The sequence below is a fragment of the Microtus pennsylvanicus genome, chromosome 3 (assembly GCF_037038515.1).
Source record: "Microtus pennsylvanicus isolate mMicPen1 chromosome 3, mMicPen1.hap1, whole genome shotgun sequence".
Taxonomy (NCBI): Eukaryota; Metazoa; Chordata; class Mammalia; order Rodentia; family Cricetidae; genus Microtus; species Microtus pennsylvanicus.
In genome coordinates, this window is record NC_134581.1 from 116454903 (window position 1) to 116475479 (window position 20577).

The window sequence follows — 20577 nt, forward strand, 5'->3', positions numbered from 1 at the left end:
GTACTGGCTTTTTGGAAGCCTAGTCTGTTTGGATGCACACCTTCCTAGGCCTGGATGGAGCGGGGAGGGCCTTGGACTTTCCACAGGGCAGGATACCCTGTCCTCTTTAGGACTGGATGGGGGAGAGAGAGTGGGGAAGTGGGAGGGAAATGGGAGGAGGGGAAGAGGTGGAAATTTTGAATGGTATTATTTATAAAGCAAAATAAAATAAAATGTTTGAATTAAAAATAAAGAAATAAATGAGATTTCAGTAAGTATCCCCATAACTCCCAGGTGATATTTGATCTGTATCTATATTTCTATATTTTTTACAAAATGATGTTTTCTTTATCTATTTTGAGAAGATAACACACTTTTAAAACCAATGATACTATAGTGGAGGAGAATACAGATAAGAGCCCTATATTTTATCCCCAGAACTGAAATTAAGTTGAACTGGGGATAAGGGAAAGAACCCAAACTGTCCAGGGGTGAGCAAGGGAAGGAGAACTCATCAAGCAAGAATATTATATCCAGCCACTCTAGGTAGCCCTTGGTCTCTGTGGTTCAGCTCAGTCTGCTCTCTACCCATGAAGGTTTACTGTACTCCTGCTTTCTTGTCTGAAAGGTAAGTCTTGACAGCTTGCTCATCCTACCTGGGTTCCCTTTAAAAGTGAGGAAAGTGAATGAAATTATTACAGTGCAGGTGGGAGAGAAGAAAAAGGAAAAATATAAATACCATGTTTTCCTAAAAATCAAGATACACATAGTCTATCCACCTTCAAACACCTGACAACAAGCACTCTTAAAAGTTTCCAAACAAGACATGGGATTCAACCTGGAGGCATCACACTGGTGTTCCGATACCCAAAGTCAGCAGCATAATGACTGTAGAGGTTTCAAATGGGAACCGAACAAGTAGACCTCTCCTGCTAATCACAGTTTATTGTGAATCTCTGGTATAACGACTCATGGGTATAAAACATGAACATGAGCATTTATATAGGAAATTTCTCTTAATTTCTTTACCCGTGATGATTTTCTTTAGCTTTTCACCTAGCTAGCAAGTGATCTGATATCACATTTCTCAGGAAAAAAAAATGTATTCTAATTTCAGAATCAGTATGAAAGAGGCAACAAGTACTTGAAAAGATTAAGTTTCATCTAATCTTAAGGAGTTTGTAATCTCAGATCATAGCACAAATTTTGTAGCAAATCCTATGCCAAGAGGGAGCATAAACAGATCAGTGCCAGAGCAAAAGTCATTGCTTTAAAACCGTTTCCTTGCCCTTGCCTATCTACTCTTTCAATGTTATTTTACAAATATCAAAAAACTGTATTTTCAAAATAAACAACAAAGGGATATTTACCTCATTTCAATTTTTAGAAAAGAAATAAAAAATGCATTCATAGTTTGACGCCTATGTTATCATAGATATGTGACTCATTATCTTTGTTATAGAATACTAAAAGACTTCAGTAATATCTTAGAAGACCCAGAATCCGAGGTCTGCACAATTTCCGCACTTGTGTTAAGTGTGTATATGAACACTCAGCTTTACATATTTCACCTCTTGAACAAGTAGGTGGTTTAAGATTGGTGTAAGAAGGAAGTCTGAGAATTTGTTAAGCAATTTACATGAGTCATCTTTGAGGGTTCAACATATAACATTGCTACTACCTCACCAAAACTTTGGTTACATTGAAAGGAAATTCCAAATCAAGCATCTCTGCTACATTAATGTGCACGTCCATGACAAGTATCTAGTATGTAGAATTCTTTTCTTGAAGTATATCTTTTTGTTGTTGATGTGCTTCTTGATGTAGTTTAGAAAACAGTGAATTCAGATTTTGTCTTGAAGGTCTTTTTTCTTTTTTAGCAGAGATCCACCCATTCTTTTTGTAAGTAATTTATTTTATTTGTATTGATGTGAAGGTGTCAGATACACTGGAACTGGAGTTGTAGACAGTTGTGAGGTGCCATGTGGGTGCTGGAAATTGAACCTGGATCCTCTGGAAGAGCAGTCTGTGCTCTTAAACTCTGAGCCATCTCTTCAGCTCTGATCCACCCATTCTTAACAAACTTTCAGCCATTGAGAAATTCAGATAGATTGTGACCAATATCTTTTACATGGCAGGTAAAAATCTTTCTAATGAGTAGTCCACTAAAAGCTGAAATAGCCCACTGTTGAAACAGTGACTGCTCAAATATAAGAGTATGATTAGAGGGTTTCCTTCCATTGTGTTGGAAAGGGTCTCAAACTATAACACAATCTCTGAAGCCATGCTCAGAAATCAGTGGGAAAGAAAAAGAAAGAACATATCTCAAAGCACAACTGACTGCACATTTTTCTTTAAGAATCATTCAGTATTTTGTAGAGATTATATTCCCTATGGAAACTCTTTTCCTTGGACTAGGATATATGGATCATTTTATTAAAGTATTGACATCAGGCCAATACCTTGGAATAGTGCACAGCCCCTGTTCTTGGGGTTACTTGCAACATGAGTATGTGCATTCTTTAATATATTCATCAAATATATCCAGACTGCTTGCAGTTAAGAAATATGGTATGGGATAAAATTGTCTGATTACCAGATATAGAAAAGAAAATTACATACATTTTCTCTTATATGTTAAATTTTACATTTATAAAAGTTTGTTCATGGGAAGGGAAGAAATGGCAGTAAGGGAGTGGGAACAAATGGTGGGGAGATGGAATAGCAAGAAGGAGGCAGAGAAAAGAGGAGTGAGTAAGAGCAGAGGAAATTGACATATTTTATGAAGACAATAATGAACTCCATTGCAATGTATACATTTAAATTTTCTATTTGAAAAGCAAGACAAAATGATAAAGCAAAAAAAAAGAAATTGATGAGTTGGCCTAGCACTTGTCAGAAGGCCTGGGTTCAGCTCACAACCATCTATAACTCCATTCTAGGGGGATCTGACCTGCATAGACACCAGACACCCATGTGCTACACATACAAACATGCAAGCAAACACACACACCATAAATAATAATAATAATAATAATAATAGAATAGATATTTGAAAAGTGTGGTGGTGCCAGGAGGTGGTGACACATGCTTTTAATCCCAGTGCTCAGAAGGCAGAAAAAGGAGGATCTCTGAATTCCAGGCCAGTCTGGTCTACAAAACAAGTTCCAGGATAGCCAAGACTACACAAAGAAATCTTGTTTTGAAAAAGAAAAGTGTAATAGTTTAAAAGAGAACAGGCTCCACGACCTCAGCTGTTTGTGTTCAGTCCCCAGCTGGTAAACTGTTTGGAAAGATTAGGGAGTATGGCCCTGTTGAAGGAGCTGTGCTGCTGGGAATGGGCTTTGAAGTGTCTCGAACCCCCACCCCCAAAAAAGCCCAAGCCATGCTCAAGATTTCAAAAGCCCAAGTCTCTCTCTCTCTGTGTCTGTGGATCAGGATGCAGTTCTCAGCTACATTCCAGCACCATGCATACTGCCATGCTCCCTCTGAGACTATAATCAAGTCCCCATTACATGCTTCCTGTTATGAATTGCCTTAGTTGTGGTGTCTCTCCACAGCAATAGAACAATGACTAAGACATAAAGTTAAAACAGACACAGAAAAATAAATAATAAATAATGGTGCTTACATACAAAACCAGGGCAATAAACTATAAACTGCACATTGCGTATCTTTCCATATACAGGAAGAAATTTTTATTTCTACCAGAAAAACTGACACTATGATTATTCAGCAGAGATATATTTTATCATTATGGATTTTACCATGTAACAACCTTAAAAATTATACCCTGATGAAGAGTAAGCAGTGAACAAGCTTGGTCTTAGAGAATTATATAAACTCTCCATAAGTGTATGAGATATTCTCAAGCAGAACACATATTCTCTTACCTAGTTCCAAGGTTTAGGCATTTTGTTTTGATTTCTTATAATCACCCCATTGTAGAAAAAGAATGTTTCTGAAGGTTTATGTTCCTGCCACATTACCAGCCTGCATTATGGATCACAGGTGTGGAAGATTTCGTTAACATGCATAAGCTTCCCTGTGGAACGTTCCACAAACACTAAGTGGTTTGAAGCAGTCACCAAGCACAGAAAAGCATCTTTCTTCTGGAGATTTCTTGGTCTAAGATAAAGGATCAGTGAGAAAAACACACCATTTGGAGATTATATTTTAATGGTCTATAAAAATAATCTACGATTTTGAGGAATACAGACAGACTGAGATTAAAGAATTTTCTCACAGTCCCATTAGGAAATAGAAGTAATGCAAAATTTTCCAAAACAACAACTACATTTAAGCCAAGTTTTATTCGGTTCTAGTGACTAGCTATATATACTCCACTGGATCTTGGGCCTTCAGTACCTTCTACAGCATACACAAAGGAATATTAAGAAAATATAGAAAACAATTTTATGTCAATAACAAAAATATACCAAAGAAAAGTTTCTTTTTCCTGCAGGCAAATGACAAAAATACTGAACGGGAAGTAGAAAATATGAATAACCTCCAGTCTATTTGGAAGATTAAAGATAAAATTCAAAACTTAGCCACAAATGGATTAGCTGGGGAATTATATTAACTATGTACAAAAAAATTAAAAAATTCACACCACAAGAACAGGAACTTCTTCCAGAACTGGAGGATCAATGACTACTACCCACTAAGTACTGGAGATTAGCATCATATTGAGAATTTCTTAAATAGGTAAGTATATTACCAAAAGGGAAATTTATAAATTTATCTTCCTCATGAGACATCTTCATCTTCAATAGGTCTATAAATTTCAAGCAATTTTCTTATTTGGAAGAACTGATGAACTTGTTCTAAATCTCAAGAAATTACAGTATGCCTGGGTGAGTCAACACAATTTTACAAGTTTTGTTTGTAAATTTAAGAAAGTTTTAAAAGTTAAAGGATATGGATTATTTAGTTCCAAGACTTGCCACAATAATTAGCTCTGAGAGGCATAGACGTAAAAATAAAATACATTAGAAACAAACAGAGCAGAGATTCAGAAAAAGGCTATCTACTTGCTCTCTATCCTCTCTCATATTATATATCACATCCACATGTATAGCTTTCGCATATACTTATTATGCATTCATACTACATGTGGCATGTATTAAGTATAGGATGCATATATATTTATATGCATAGAATTTATGCACTGGCTAAATTCACTTTCTCTTGCTCATGAATAAGGTTTTCTGTGTCCTTTACACTGAGTAGTAAAATGCTTTATAGACTCACAGACAGACATGAGACACTCAGTTTAAGAACAGTAATTTTTTTGCTTATTAAAGAGACATGACTCTGAACTGTACCCCTTACCATATACAAATGTATACTCATAATATATCATAAAGCATATATAAAATATATGTATTATTAGCCAGGTATGGTGCACACCTTTAGTCCGTGCACAGGGGAGGCAATGACAAGTGGATCTCCGTGAACTTAAAGCCATCCTGATCTACAAAGGGGGTTCCAGTAAAACCCTATTCTGTACAATTGTAACGGCGTAAAAGAATGCAGACAGATTGTAAAAATATATATACAGCTTTAATGGCGCAAAAGACTTAACAGAACCACCGTTCCTGCGGAGACCAGGGACGGCTGGGAGCACGCTAGCCAAATTTATAGGCAAACATTAGCCCGAGGCGAACACGTCCCCCAAGGGGCCGGACTTATCCCTACATACAATAAAGTAAATAAACAATATTTTAAAAAGATAGGAACCAATATGATGCCTTACACCTGTAAGCTCAGCACAAGAGATTACATAGTGAGTTTTAGACCAGTCTCATTGTAGAGACCCAACTGATATTTGTACAACATAATATCTAACCTGAGGCTCAGATTAAAAAAAAAAATCCAGGAAGAGGGGAAGAAAGATTGCAAGAGCCAGAAGAAAAGGCCATCTGCAGCAATAAAATATCTTTTATACATCACCAAGAAGCTGTACCCGGGATCTCAACAGTGTGGCTGTCTAAACAAAATGATAAAATGGCAACGCTAGTTGACATGCCGACATGGACGGGAAAGCATCAGGCTTCACTCCTAGATGAAGACCTACAGGAAATGAAGGTTTGCTGAGAGAAGGAGCACCAGGATTCTCCAGGAACAAGAAACCTGATAGGTTCTCTGATCTCAGAAGTCAAACTTAAGCATATATAAGCAACATAAATTAATTCATCACACTGTATATATAGACACATATGTTCATATGCTTACAAAATATATATGTGGTGATGACAATAAAAAATAAGAGGCCGTGAATTTGGGAAGGGGGTAGCAGAAGGAACTGGAGGAATAAAAATAATGGGGATGATACAAATCCAGAACTCACCTAGGAAATTTTCAATCACAACAACTAAAACACAATTTTTAAGAAAAATTAGACAGATAGCAGCCTGTTTCCTTCTGCATGTATCTCCCTCCTCCTTCCTAACCAGTGCCTGCAGAGCCATGCCTGTTTCCTGTTTCCCTATCAGATCGCCTGTGCCCTGCCAGTTCCCTCTCTACTGCTCTGTCACAACCCCTGCACTGGTAGTGGTCATATTTGCCTTTCCTGGTTTCTGTATTACTCCACGATATGTACTCACACATGAAGATTTGGAGTTAGGGCCCTCCGATGAGAAAGAATGTGGCATTTGTTTTTCTTTGTCTGCATTACTTCAGTCAGTATATTTTCCTAGTTCCATTCATTTAGCTGCAAAGCCAAGATTTAATTTTTTCTTTACAACTGAATAGTATTCCATAGTGAATATTTACTGCCCTTTCATTATCCACTCATCGGTTGTAGGATATTTCTCTCCATTTCCTAGATAGTGTGACTAGAACATCAATGAACATGGATGAGTAACTATCTGTGGAGTTGAATGTTGGATCTTTAGGGCATATTCCAATAAGTATATTAAATATATACTTATTCCAACAAGTATATATGAGTCATAGAGGGGAAAATCCATAATACATGTAAGTCTATGTATAAATGTAAATTTATAATTTAAATGAAATTTTCTCATCTGGTTCAACAATGTTTCCTTCAAGAGCCAAAGTCTACCTAATCAAACCACAACACCTGTCATGAGAAGCCCTTATTTGAGTTTCTGGCCTGGGCTGCCCAAGACACTCCCCATTACTTGATTGTGCTCAAAGACACACACACACACACACACACACACACACACACACACACACACACACAGCAGAGGTGGAAGGTAGTTCCCTGGTTCTCAAGGCAATATTCATTTCAGACACAGGGTGCAGAGACCCATGAATTGGCGTGAATACCCTCTCACCAAAAACTAGCTTTCTTAGTAAAAGAAGATGAGAAGCAAGCTTCCTAAGCAGGGAAACAACCTGTAGTCTTTCCCAGCTATTATGCCTATGAAACACAGCAATGATAAGCATGGAACAACCCTTAGAGTTATTATTACAGTTAACTAACATCTCTATAATTGAACTTAACACATATTCAACATGAATGAAATCATGATTAGTACTAGAAACCTAGCCAGCTACCCAAGAATATCAAAGTCACAGATCTTGGAGGAGAACCTATGAGTTACCAATTCACTAATCCAGCATAATCCGTCACTATACTCTAAATATTTGTCCTTCTATGCACAGATCGATGTATCCTCATTTCATCACTCTTTAAAAAAAATAAAAGAAAAACTTCTATTTTCAGCGGATGGAGATCATTACAGAAAAACACAACCAGTCAAACTGCAGAGATGAGGAGCCCAGTCCCAATGGACGCATGAACAAAGCCGTCTCATACCTAAGGCTCAGGGAACATTGCAAAAGAGGGGGTGGAAAGATGGTACAAACCATAGGATCAGGAGTTTTCTGTGAGAAATATCAAAAGTTGCATCCATAAAGTCTCACCAACATAACTACCTAAACATGAGCTGACAAAGACAATACCGACAGACACATGACAGAAAATGGGCCAAAGCTCATGAGGCCACAGCCCTACACAAAGAGCGACAAGCAACTAAGAAATGTTGAGAGTAGAAGAAATAGTCTTCCCCAGGGAAGATCATACCAATTTGTTATTCAATAAAAGAATTGTCAGCCCTGGAAACATATATAAAAGTTAAAGATTATATTAGATAGATTAAGCAGATTAATTAAGCAATTAATGAACAAAGAGACCATAAATTTAAAACTGAGGCACAGGGTAAATGGAATGGTTTAGTAGGAGGAAAGGGAAAGGAGAAGTGATATAATTTTATTATAATCTTGAAAATAAAAGATAATCAAAAAGAGAAAAGTATATCACATTCTTATGATTAAATTTGAAAATGCATAAAATGTAAAACTTCTAGTCTATTACTAGATTATTACCATGACTTGTGAGTAAAAATATAGGTATTCACATTGTTACATTATGAAAAATTAGTACTCTTGAACTTACATTTGAGAAGACATATTTTAGATCTGAAAATTCACTTTTCTATTTACTATGGTCATATTAATTTGTGCCCACTATTTCTAGGCTATTGAGAATGTTTAATACAGTTGTCTGGAAGAAGTAGTGCTTTGTAATGAACTCAAAAAATATACTTGGCAACTTTTTTCTATTCCTTTCAGTTCATTTTTCTTTTAAGAAAGAAAAGTTCACAAAAGTTCAAAAAAATACAGTTTTAAAGTGAATTCTGATGAAAGTGATTCAATCCATTTTATTTGTAATCTTCCATGTGCTCTTATATCACTGCCTATAGTCAAAATTTATAACCTTTTATGTGTTTCCCCCTTCTAAAATATAACTATATAGGCAATGCAAAGTTCACAATCTTGTTAATGATCAGGCATTTGGAGTTACTTGAAAACAACTCTTAAATTCTTTGAAGTAAAAATATACATAAACATTCAATGACTTCCCAGTCAACACATTGTATAAGATGGATGTTTATCACCGCTCATTTATTTGACAGGCACCAACATAAAGTGCTTTGAAGATGCTTCCTAATGTTCCCCATAATGCTAAACCTTCATTGTAATACGGTAATATTAAAATTCAGAGATTTGAAGGATATAAACCTGAGCATTTCTCCAAACTCAATTTACATTAGACAGCTATTCCAGAATCATATTACATGATATCACTAAGGGTTCTGCTCTGGGGAGAAAGATATAGACGAACAACACAAGTATCTGGAAAGACTGAAGACTTCACCATCTTTCTGAGATTTTGCCAGCTGAAGAAGATGAATTGAATGCAAAAATGTTTTAATAGTAAGTAATGTTTTCTGCATCCAAACCATGGGGCAGTCTAGAAGACATTGCTATTTCTTTAACATTAACTTACTGTTGTTCAAGCTCTCTAAATAGACCACTAGTCATTAAGCAGAACTGTAAACGAACAGATCTTTCGGCACCATGCAATCTGATTATTCATCCAATGATTGCAGCTTTTCCAGTAGGGAACAATAAAAATGAAAGACAAATGTAACAGCTTGTGGGTAGAGCCAGGTCGAAGACCGCTTCCTGCTGATGCTCTCCTGAAGCATGCAGAGGGATGCGGAATGTGCCACCCTCCAGACACTGTCCAGCGTCCCAGTTTCTGAACAGCCCAGCTTTCCTGTGAGACTGCATTAGATAAAAGTTTACATTATATAAAATACTTCTGTGGCTAACTTCCAAGATGTCTATGCAGCTATAATTTACCTGAATAATTATTCATAGCTGTTATTGAGGAAACAGAATGTCTTAGCTAATCTTATACAAGGAAAACAGAGAGCAATTTGTAAAACAGACTATATCTCAACCAAGAATACATGATACATTTTAATGGGATTTATCTAAATTTTACTATCCATGGTTTTGAACATTAAGTGTATATTGAACACAGGTGATGAACCAGTCATTTATGTTCGGTGCACCACTACAGAATGGATGGGGACTGAGATGGGGCCAGGTACGGATGGGAGAAGTTGAGGGAGGGAAAACTGCGGTTCGTATGGAAAATGAAAAAAAAAAAGAATTAAAAAAATACTGAGCAAAGCCAAGCACAATTGAAACCTTTAGAGTCAAACAGTGATGCCTATAAAAATGGAATCAGAAAAGTAAACAAATTTCAAGAAATACTGAGAAACAGTAACACGGGGTCAGAACATGCATGAAAATGGAAGCTGGCTGTATCCAAGAATACCAGGGAATTTCTACTGATGAGAATGTAAGACAAGGGTTTAAAAGATACTCACAAGGCAAGTGAGGAAAGATTTAAACAACTTACAATGTCATAAGTAAGAGGTGTGAACAGAAGAAACAAAACTAGAAAGACCTAAACTAAAAACTGAAGGGCAGTCTCAAGGATGGATCAGACACGTGGAAGTGTTATCCAGCCAACAATCACAGAGGTGAGCCACAGACATAGGATGGATCAGACAAAAATGGATCAGACATGTGGAAGTGTTATCCAGCTAACAATCACAGAGGTAAGCCACAGACATAGCATTCCTTCTCTCTACACTAACTTCTTTTCATTTTCTTTTATTGGTAAAATTTTTCATGCAACATATTCTGATTATAAGAACATAAACAATTAATATCAATGAGAAATAATGAATTATTTTATATCAACTGCATATGAAAGGATTGAATAAACCTTCGTTAATATATTCACAAAATGTCTCCAATTTTTTTCCAAGTGTACAAAATCTGTAATTAAGCCGGGCGGTGGTGGCGCACGCCTTTAATCCCAGCACTCGGGAGACAGAGGCAGGCAGATCTCTAGGAGTTCGAGGCCAGCCTGGTCTACAAGAGCTACTTCTGGGACAGGCACCAAAGCTACAGAGAAACCCTGTCTCAAAAAACCAAAAAAAAAAAAAAGATCTGTAATTATTTCTGTGAAAGATTTATACAATGTATTGAGCAAGAAAAATGAAATCCCCAAAGGTTTGTATATTCTAATTCATTTATTGTAGATGACAAAAACTGTCTACAATGCATTGGTCCTTAACTCTCTATGACAGGATCACAATGACTTTCAATTGTTTTCATATTTAAGAGAAAAAGTATTTAAAGACATTTTAAGCACAGTGTAAAACAAGTATTATAGAGATTATTGATAATAAATCTTAATTTACCCAGTTTTACATATTTAGGTCACAGTATTATCAAATACACACATTTGTTCTTATACTGTATTTTTATCTTTTTAGTTTGAATAATAAATTTTCCCATAGTATTTTTATTGTTTATTTGAGAATTTTAAATCATGAAGCCCCCAACACCCTCACTTTTCAGTCCTCTCAGATCTGCACCACCACCCTTAAGACCTCCTCCGCTAAAAAAAGAAAAACAAGAACAAAAAACAAGCCCAAAAATACTCATTGGAACATGGTCACACCCCTGGTACCAGTACCTAAAAGAACACTCAATCCTTCCCTACCGTACCCCAAGCAGAAGCCACCAATTGTGGAGAGATTTATACTTCAGCATCCTTATCACAACTTTTAAGAGTTCTCTTCAATGTCTTCTGTCAAGGCTTTTTGAGTGATTTATTGGGGTGGGTAGGAATTATCATAGAAGCCTTCCTTCTATTTTACTCTTTCTCAACCAAGTCTGCAGTCAGCAATACCACAGCCATTCCTTGTCCTTGATGGTCAACGAGGGCACAGATCTTGTCCTTGCACATGGTTTCTGGTGAGAGCACAGACCATGGACATCCATATGGTCTCTAGCATCAGCACATGTTAAGAACTCAGCATGGTCTCAGGGGCAATACTGAACGGACATGGCACCCATAGACTCATGGGTTTAAGCCCATAGGGAGTGGCACTATTAGGGCGTATGGTCTTGTTGGAGTAGGTCTGGCCTTGTCAGAGGAAGTGTGTCCACTGTGGGGGTAGACAGGGGTCTCATATACTCAAGCCTGCAGTCCACGGTGTAGAACTCTCAGCTGCTTCTATAGCATCATGTCTGTCTGCACACCACCATGTCCTGCCATGACGATAATGAACTAAACCTCTGAAACTGTAAGCAGCCCTAATTAAATATTTTCCTTTAGAAGAGTTGCTGTGGTCCTGGCATCTCTTCACAACAATAGAAATCGTAACTAGGATAACCACAGATCATGGACACAACAGAACACTCTGCCACCACACAGGCTACAGACACCATCACAACCCTGCATGGCAGCTTGGACCCAGACATCACCGTGGCCTTAGTTACCTTCTCAGGATATTAACATCAATATGGCCCCTGCAGAAGCATGGCCAACAGACATCAACATGATTTCAGGCTGCAGCACAGACCATGGACATCTGAATAACGGGATCATGACCATAACACAGACACCAATTGCAATAGGGCCACATATACCTTATAAATCTTCAGCTTCAATACAGCCTGGGACAGTAGACCATGGATACCAAAGTGGGCTCCATGGGCAGCATGGACCATAGAGGTCTCTCAAGGAAGTTCAGTCCATAAAATAAATCATTTTTTTCAGCTTGAACATTCTGTCATTGCTCAGATCCAAGGCAATTACGTGATCATTTTTGAGGGCAGGGTTTAAGTGCAAACTTCTGGCTGCTGCACACCACCCTGTTGGCCTACCATCAACTACAAGTTCCCTTGTTCACTGCAAGCTTCTTTCATACCTATTACCATCACCACATCTCCATTCCCACCTCTTTCTACCACTCACTGCTTTGTTTCGCCATCTTTCCCACCTCTCCATTCCATATTTGACCATCACAGTGGCATTGGAAACTGCAGTGTGTCGCACAGTGCATTTTTCTGTTCAAACAGCTTTACATGCAAATATTCATTGCAAAAAGTTGTTGGTCTGGTTCAAGTTTTCTGGTCTCTGACACACCCTAAATACTGGAACATTACTTAGACTAGTCTCAGATATCCTGCTATTGATTGTCCAGATCTTATAGCTAGGCAGTGTATCTGAGGGTATGTTCCAATTGAGCTCCAAGTTGCCTCACAGCTCCCTGGCCTCAATGCCGGCTGTCCGGGGGCTCACCATATGTGACTTCTGTGCTTCTAGACTACAGGCAGCACCGCTCCCCTGTGTTCTCTGTCTCCAAGCAGGGCAAGAAGAGCAGACTGCAGCTGCACTGGCTCCATGCTGGGCTTCAGCCAGCAGGCCTAGAACCCTAGGACCAACACTGTTCAGTAATGACATGGGCAGGAAGGGCTCCTTCATTCTCTCTAGCAGCCCATAGATGGAGTAGCTGTTGTGATAAACCAAATCTGGTCTCCGGTGGCAGCTGAGTTGGTGAGCATGCACGTCAAACACCATGCATGGAGCCAGCCATGTATGGGCCTGTCTGTTTCTATAAATTATATTGAATCTTTCATTATATGATTTTTTCTCTTAAATTAAAAAAAACAGCAAAACAGAAGAGGATAAGCACTGACCCCATATAAGAGATAAAAATCTAGACCAAAGGAACAGGAAAGGCTCATCAAGACGTAGGACAAGTAAACAAGAACATTGGATTTCTAAATTAAAAAGTTTTCACATCAATTTTACACAGAAAATCCCAACTTAGAAATGTAGCAAAAACTAGTCATCTCAAGCCTGAGTCTTTCTTTTTAATTATTGAAACAATTCTTCTCTCATAAAATACATTCTGACCATAAATTTCCTCCTCCATTTCTCCTAGTTCACCCCCAACTTCCCTCTCCCCCAGAGCAGGCATCCAAGAGACACAGCCAAATAGGAGAAAACTTCCTTTAGCTGAATGTCAATGAAAATAAGCATATGATTAATCTTTTATTTAAAAATAAACAAACAAAAAAAGAAAACAAAACAAAAAAGTTTACTAATAAAATTAGAACCCCCTAGCTAATATTGTCATCTGGAAGAGCTCTCCAGTACAGTAATCCTAACTGATCCTGGGGCTTCATTCTATCAACCGTGGAAAAGGAAGAGTTTCATGAATAATTAGTTAACCAATCTCAGACACTCTGGGCTCTCCATTTGACTATTTAATTGTGAAAAAGTGAGTTATTTATATGATAAAACACCATGACCAAAGCAACAGGGGGAAACATTTATTTAGCTTTCTTCCCACATAACATTTCATCATCAAAGGAAGCCAAGACAGGAACTCAAGCAGATCAGGATCCTGGAGACAGGAGCTGATGCAGACGCCATGGAGGGGAGATGCTTACTGACTTGCTCCTCATGGCTTGCTCAGCCTGCTTTCTTGTAGAACCCAGGACCACCTGCTCAGGGGTGGTAACACCCACAATGGGCTGAGCCTTCAATCAATCACAGTGATCAAGAAAATGTGTTATAGGCCTGCCAACAGCCCAGTCTTATGGAAGTATTTTCTCACCTGAGGCTCCCTCCTCTCTGATGACTATCGCTGTGTCAAGTTGACATAAAACTAGCCAGTACATGAAGGTAACTAATTTATCTTCTTCGACTTCCAAAGCAAAATTTAATCTTATGCTATCTCTCTAAATCAGTTGTGAAGTATTAGAAACTCAAAGAATGGCTCAGCTCATCTAGCCTAGTCTTTTTATTAACAAAGTCAATGTGCCCATATCTTCTTATCTCCCACCTTTAAAAATTATTAGTTTTTTTCAGAATTTCATAAAATGCATTTTGATCATGTTCATTCTCCCAGATCCACCCAATTTCTCTACCTCCCAACTTTGTTTCCTCATTTGTAAAGTGTTTTTATAATTGTATTTTACCATGATTGAGATACATTAAATAGAAATAGAATCTGGTGATTCTATTATTTAAATGCATTACTCAGTCACATTAATTATGCTCATAATCTTGTATAACTGTCACTTCAATGTATGTCTAGAAATCTTTAATAACTCCAAATAAAATCATTTTTGCTATTAAACAATGAGTCCCCATTTCTCTTTCCTACAGAGTGATATCTTCCCTCCCGTCTCATTTTTGTCGACACATTTTTTAACCCATCAAGTCCAATTTATGCAGCTTACTTCTTCAAGAATGTCTGCCCTTCCACTGAAGCACAATCAACTTAACCAAAGGCTATGTTTTTTTAAGAAAACTGCCTCTCCCTCTCCCAGTAGCCAACACTACAATATTCATCAACTTTTATCTCTTCTGAAATATGACAGAGAGTAGAACCCATGTCCTAGTGCAATTGATTTTACTGTTGAGAAAGGAATTGAAAGCTTCAAATCTGACAGGTAGAGAGCTAATTTCAGATTTTTAAGTTGCTTCTTTGTGTGCTTCCACAGGGATGTCCTGCATATTATAGCTGACAGTGGATTAGTAGCACACCAATCTGAACATCATCCTCTTTTAATATTTTATAAAAATCTTTAAAAGGCCCTTTAATTGTATAATCTGTAAGGGGGCATGTCTTCTCCAGAATCCTGTATTAGAGACATCACCTGGGCCGGCGCTCCCCATGTCTTGTGAATAGCATCCCAATCTGTTAAGAATAAGAAAAACTTCAATAACTGTAGCATTTGTTAAACCAGTTAGCAACTCTCATTCCTAACTGTTCACAAAGAGGCATTTGCTCTCTCTCCAGAAGGAGATGCATTCTAAGTTTTCTCTCTAGAACAAGGACCATTCCAAATGTCAAGTTGGTTATCAATATTACAATCATGATGATCAACCTCATTAGAGATCAACTATATTTTAATTTTGCTCATTTCAGAATATAATGTTTTCTCTTTAAGTAAAATGTCATGGAATCAGGAGGATAAAAGTTAAGTTGTTTGCCCGTTAGCTTTCTAAAGAGAGAGAAAAAAGATGTGGGTAGATTTGGGTGGATGGGAAAGTGGGAAAGATCTGGAAGAAGTGGAGAAAGGGGACCATAATCCAAATATATTGTAAGAAGATTATCTTCAATTAAAAATATTTTTTAAAAAAGTAAAGAAATAGCCAGGCGATGGTGGTGCATGCCTTTAATCCCAGCACTTGGGAGGTAGAGGCAGGTGGATCTCTGTGAGTTCGAGGCCAGCCTGGTCTACAAGAGCTAGTTCCAGGACAGGCTCCAAAGCTACAGGGAAACCCTGTCTCAAAAAAAAAATAAAGAAAGAAAAATAGGTATTTTCCCCTGGTTTAAAAATGAGTCTCATTGTACAGACTTCTGATTTTACCAGGGGTTCCTTTGAGACCATGTGACTTCTCTTCCTTCATTTTCTCGAACTGTGTTTGCAGAATTAAAGCCTCCCTAGGGATCTGGTTAACAGGCTGCAGGAAAGAAGACACCACACGGAGACAGGAGAGCTGCCCCAGGATTTCCCACCCATGGTCTCTCCCCTTTGCTCCCAGTACCTGGATCCCCCTGAGACAGGTGTATGGAGTCTCTTCTTCTCCAGGCACATTTGAATCAACTTCTTCCCTTCCACCAACTTCTATCTGAAGTTTTTTCCATGAGCAGCTAACACTAGGAACCTCTGATGAGCATATATACAGTACCTCTATCAGAAAATAATGATAATTTTGGAATTTAAAATTCTCTGGGATCTGCTTATACTTCAGCAAAGGAGGCATAGAGTAAGGAGACACCATAGCAAGTGGTCTGCTCTGCTACACAGCTAGGGATGAAACTGGGAGTTTGGATTTGGCAGAGAGGAGGGAGAGTGAAGGTTTATGGTCGGCCTACCTGCTTGCAGGCCTACTTGCTCTTCCTGCAGGCTAGGCTGGGTGTTGCAAGCAATTGGCTGCTGTATTTGGGAGCTGAAAGTGATCCAGTGGGAACAGAGGAAGGAAAGACCAAAGCCTCTTGTTATCTATTGAGAAACATAAAATGGGTGGGTCCAGATAACAGGGACTACGGGAGGAAATGAGAGGAGTAGAGACGTATAGGAGAGAGGAAACTGTAGTCAGGAGATAGATAGATGATAGATAGATAGATAGATAGATAGATAGATAGATAGATAGATATAAATATACACATATATAACTATTTTCAATAAAAGAATAAAGGGGAAAAGAAATATCTAAGTTAAATGTCATTATAAATTAAATAAATTTTATAGATATCTACTGAACATTTTGTTCAAAGAATACAGAATACACATTCTTTTCAAGAGCCCAAAGAACTGTCTCTAAAACTGGCCATATAACAAGTAAATATAGAAAAACTGAAATAATCATTTGTGTTATCATTAACAAAATGGAATAAAGCTTGAAATCAACAGCTTTGGAAAATGCATAATGTACCAAACTATGAACATTTAAAAACACAGTACTGAATGATAATTTGGTTATCAATGAATCAAAATATCAAAGAAAATAAAATACCATACAGTCAAAGAAAATATGGAAACATAACCCACCCAAACACATGGGGTATAAAAGAAAGTAGTCCAAACATAAAAGTTTACATCTATGAGATCATACACAAAAATATCAGAAATTTCAAATGAAGAAATTAATGATGAACTTTATAGATATTTACAGAAACAAAAATCAAGTGAAACACAAAATCAGCAAGTAGAAATAAATAAATAACATCAAGGTAGAAATTAATGAAATGGAGACAACAAAAATGCAATTAAAGAAATAAAGAGGCTTTCTTTAGGATACCGAAGAACCAGACAAGAGGAAAAAAATTTTCAAACTAATTAAGTTAATGATTTTTAAAAGGAAGAGGTGACAAGAGGTAACAAAGAAAAGAGAAAATCATTAGATTGTACCTTCAGACTTACATTCTATGAAGTTAGAAAAATAATAAATAACAAATAATAACTACTAAACTAAAACCAAGATGAAAAAATCATTTGAACAGATTTACTTTTTAAAAAATCAAAAAGTATAGCAGTATTTTTTAAAACCACAAAATAAAAAACATGCAAGTCCAGATCGATTCATTATTGAATTGTATCAGACTATTAAAGACCATCAATGCTTCTTAACCTATTCAATAAAGAAGAGAAAAAGAATGATACCAAACTTTTCATTAAACTAGTATTACCCTGATACCAAATTCATGTAAAGATAGAACATAAGATAAATTTATAGGTGAATCTCTCTAATATATTTAGATGCCAAAAGTCTAAAACAAAACAAAGCAGAAAACCAAAAACTGTTACAGAGTACTTGGTTACCCACAAGAACCAGATCATGAAACTCTGTTGTTGAAGACACCACCCTCTTGGATGGCAGAACAGAAGAAATCAAGCTGGAACTAAGCTGAAAGTTTCTGACTGGCTAGCTTTTAGAGTGCCAGTAGGTGCTATTTAAACTGAGAAAAGTCATCTAAAATCCTATTTCTAGAGCTAAACTAAAATCATAATATACCTAAAAAGATATGTTCATTGTTACCTATAGTAGCATGACTACCAACTGTTTTTGTTTGTTTGTTTGTTTTATATTTGAGGCTCTCAAATACAAGAAGGAACTCATAATGGTCCTGCAAAACCGATCAAGACCCGGTGTCTGGGAAGATCAAAGATATAATGGACATGGTTTAACACTGAATTCTATTCAATAAATTCTTGATTATAACCATAGCTAGTGAAAAGATGCTGGGTTTTCTCTACGTTCCTTTCCGCACCTTCTCGTCATCAGAGAAGCTTCCTTCTGAAGTGGACTGGAACAAATGCAAATAATTAACAGGTCTACATGAAGAAAATAAATGACTTTGAACTGATGGTCCTGAACAGAGCGTTGATATCACTCCTTCCATGGCCCAGGTAAATTCACAGAAGGGAGAACAGGAAGAAGACGAGCCAAAAGATGAAGAGGGCTGCTAAGAAACAGTACTTCTGTACAGGATACAGCCATTGCACTCATGAAGTCCCTACAAATGTGGTGACCTACACGAGTCCTGCACAAGATGGGGGCTATCACCACTGTACATAATGGAGAGGCTTATGAGGCTTCACCCCTTATGCAAGTCTGGATAACAGCTACTGAGGGAGAGACTATTATTTTCATCATTCTGTAGCCACTAGTAAGTTGCCATGCCCCAGTAAATAACCACCACACTTCATGATCATGTGAGGGACCATAATTAAAATCAGTAGTCACAAAATAAGACGTTGAAGTAGGAGAGGAGTAGTATGGAGAAGAAGAGAGAAGAAGGAAACGGAGGAAGATAATGAGTAGTACAGTGCCCAAAAGTCATTATAGTCATGTGTACAATTGTCAGAGTTAAAAAGTAACTATTACAAATTAATATGTTCTTCAACTAAAAAAATTACTGGCAAACAAAATCAACAATAGATACATCAAAAAACTGCTCGCCATGATCAAGCTGACCTCGCTTCTGGAATATTAGGAAGATTAAATTTATTCCAATTTATAAACATAACACAATGATAAATAGACTTAGGAAAGAAATTATATAATGATATTAATAGATGTAGAAAAGGATACTAACAAAGCTCATCATCTCTTCATGAGAAAGTCTAAAAGAAAGCAAGAATAGTAGGAATGTCTTTTAACGTTATAAAGGGTGTATGTGACAATTGCAAATTTAGTATTATACTTAACTATGAAATACTCAAAAGTAATATAATCAATAGAGATATGCGGATGTTTGCTCTCTCTACTCTATTTCATATACTGTTTGAAGTCTTAGATCCATAAGAAATAAGGATTAAAACTGAAGACAATATGATCCTATAGGTAAAAAGCAAAATAAATCAAATTGTAAAATTCTTAGAACTCATAATCACTTTTAATTAATTAGCAAAATACAAAATCAGCTTACAAAATCACTAGGTTTCTTATAAATAGCTAGCAAATGTAGTGAGCCAATAAAAGCAATTTCATTTATAAAACCTTTACTTCTTCCTCCAGCATCACACATACTAAAATTGGAAAGATACAGAGAAGATGAACATATCCCCTGCATGAAGATGACCTGAAATTTGATGGTGTTCCATATTTAAAAGTCTATCTAAAAGAATAAAACACCTTGAAATTAACTGAACAATGAAAAGGAAAGACCTCTACAAAAAAGAAACCTTAAACACTGCAAAAGAATCTGAGAAACATTATATAAGATGAGAAGCCCTTCTATGTTCACCATTCAGCAGAACTAAGTCTATGGAAATTGTAATGTTATCAAAATTAATCTACAGATTCAATTCTATACTCATCATAAGTATGTGGTATTCTTTACAGGATACATAAAAATCATAAAAATCACCCAAATGACCCAGGATAGCTAAAACATTAAAATACAAGATGAATAACAATGGGTGATCCCATACCTGGGTGTAAGTAACATACAAAACCAAAGTAATAACTGACATAATCTTGTGGAGAAAACACAGACATGTAGATCAGTGGGATAAAAACCTCCAAAATTAAACCTACACATCTACAGCTACCTGATTTGGGGCAAATACAACAACAACAACAACAAAAAAACTATTGTAGGAAAGACGGACTTTCTACATTACTAGGCTTTTGCAAGTAGAAAACTAATGGAATATATATTCCTCATCCAGGACAAATATATTTAAAATGATCCAAAGTTTTTAAGAACTGGATCTCTTAAAAGAAAACATAGGGAAAGTGTTCAGGATATACAGATAAGCAAAAGTTTCTGAAATGGGCCCCAATAGCTCAGTGAAACAAATGAAAACTGACTAAGGGATTCCATCAAGTTAACAAAGTAAACCTACTGAAGATTCAGCCTTGAAATC

General features: G+C 36.8%; 1 non-coding gene across 1 annotated transcript; it reads left to right on the forward strand.

The window, feature by feature from the left end:
- The first annotated feature begins 19711 nt into the window (after nt 1–19711).
- Nucleotides 19712–19815, forward strand: LOC142847405 (U6 spliceosomal RNA). Its single transcript, XR_012910167.1, has one exon. It is a non-coding gene; the product is annotated as a U6 spliceosomal RNA (small nuclear RNA).
- The last annotated feature ends 762 nt before the right edge of the window (nt 19816–20577 follow it).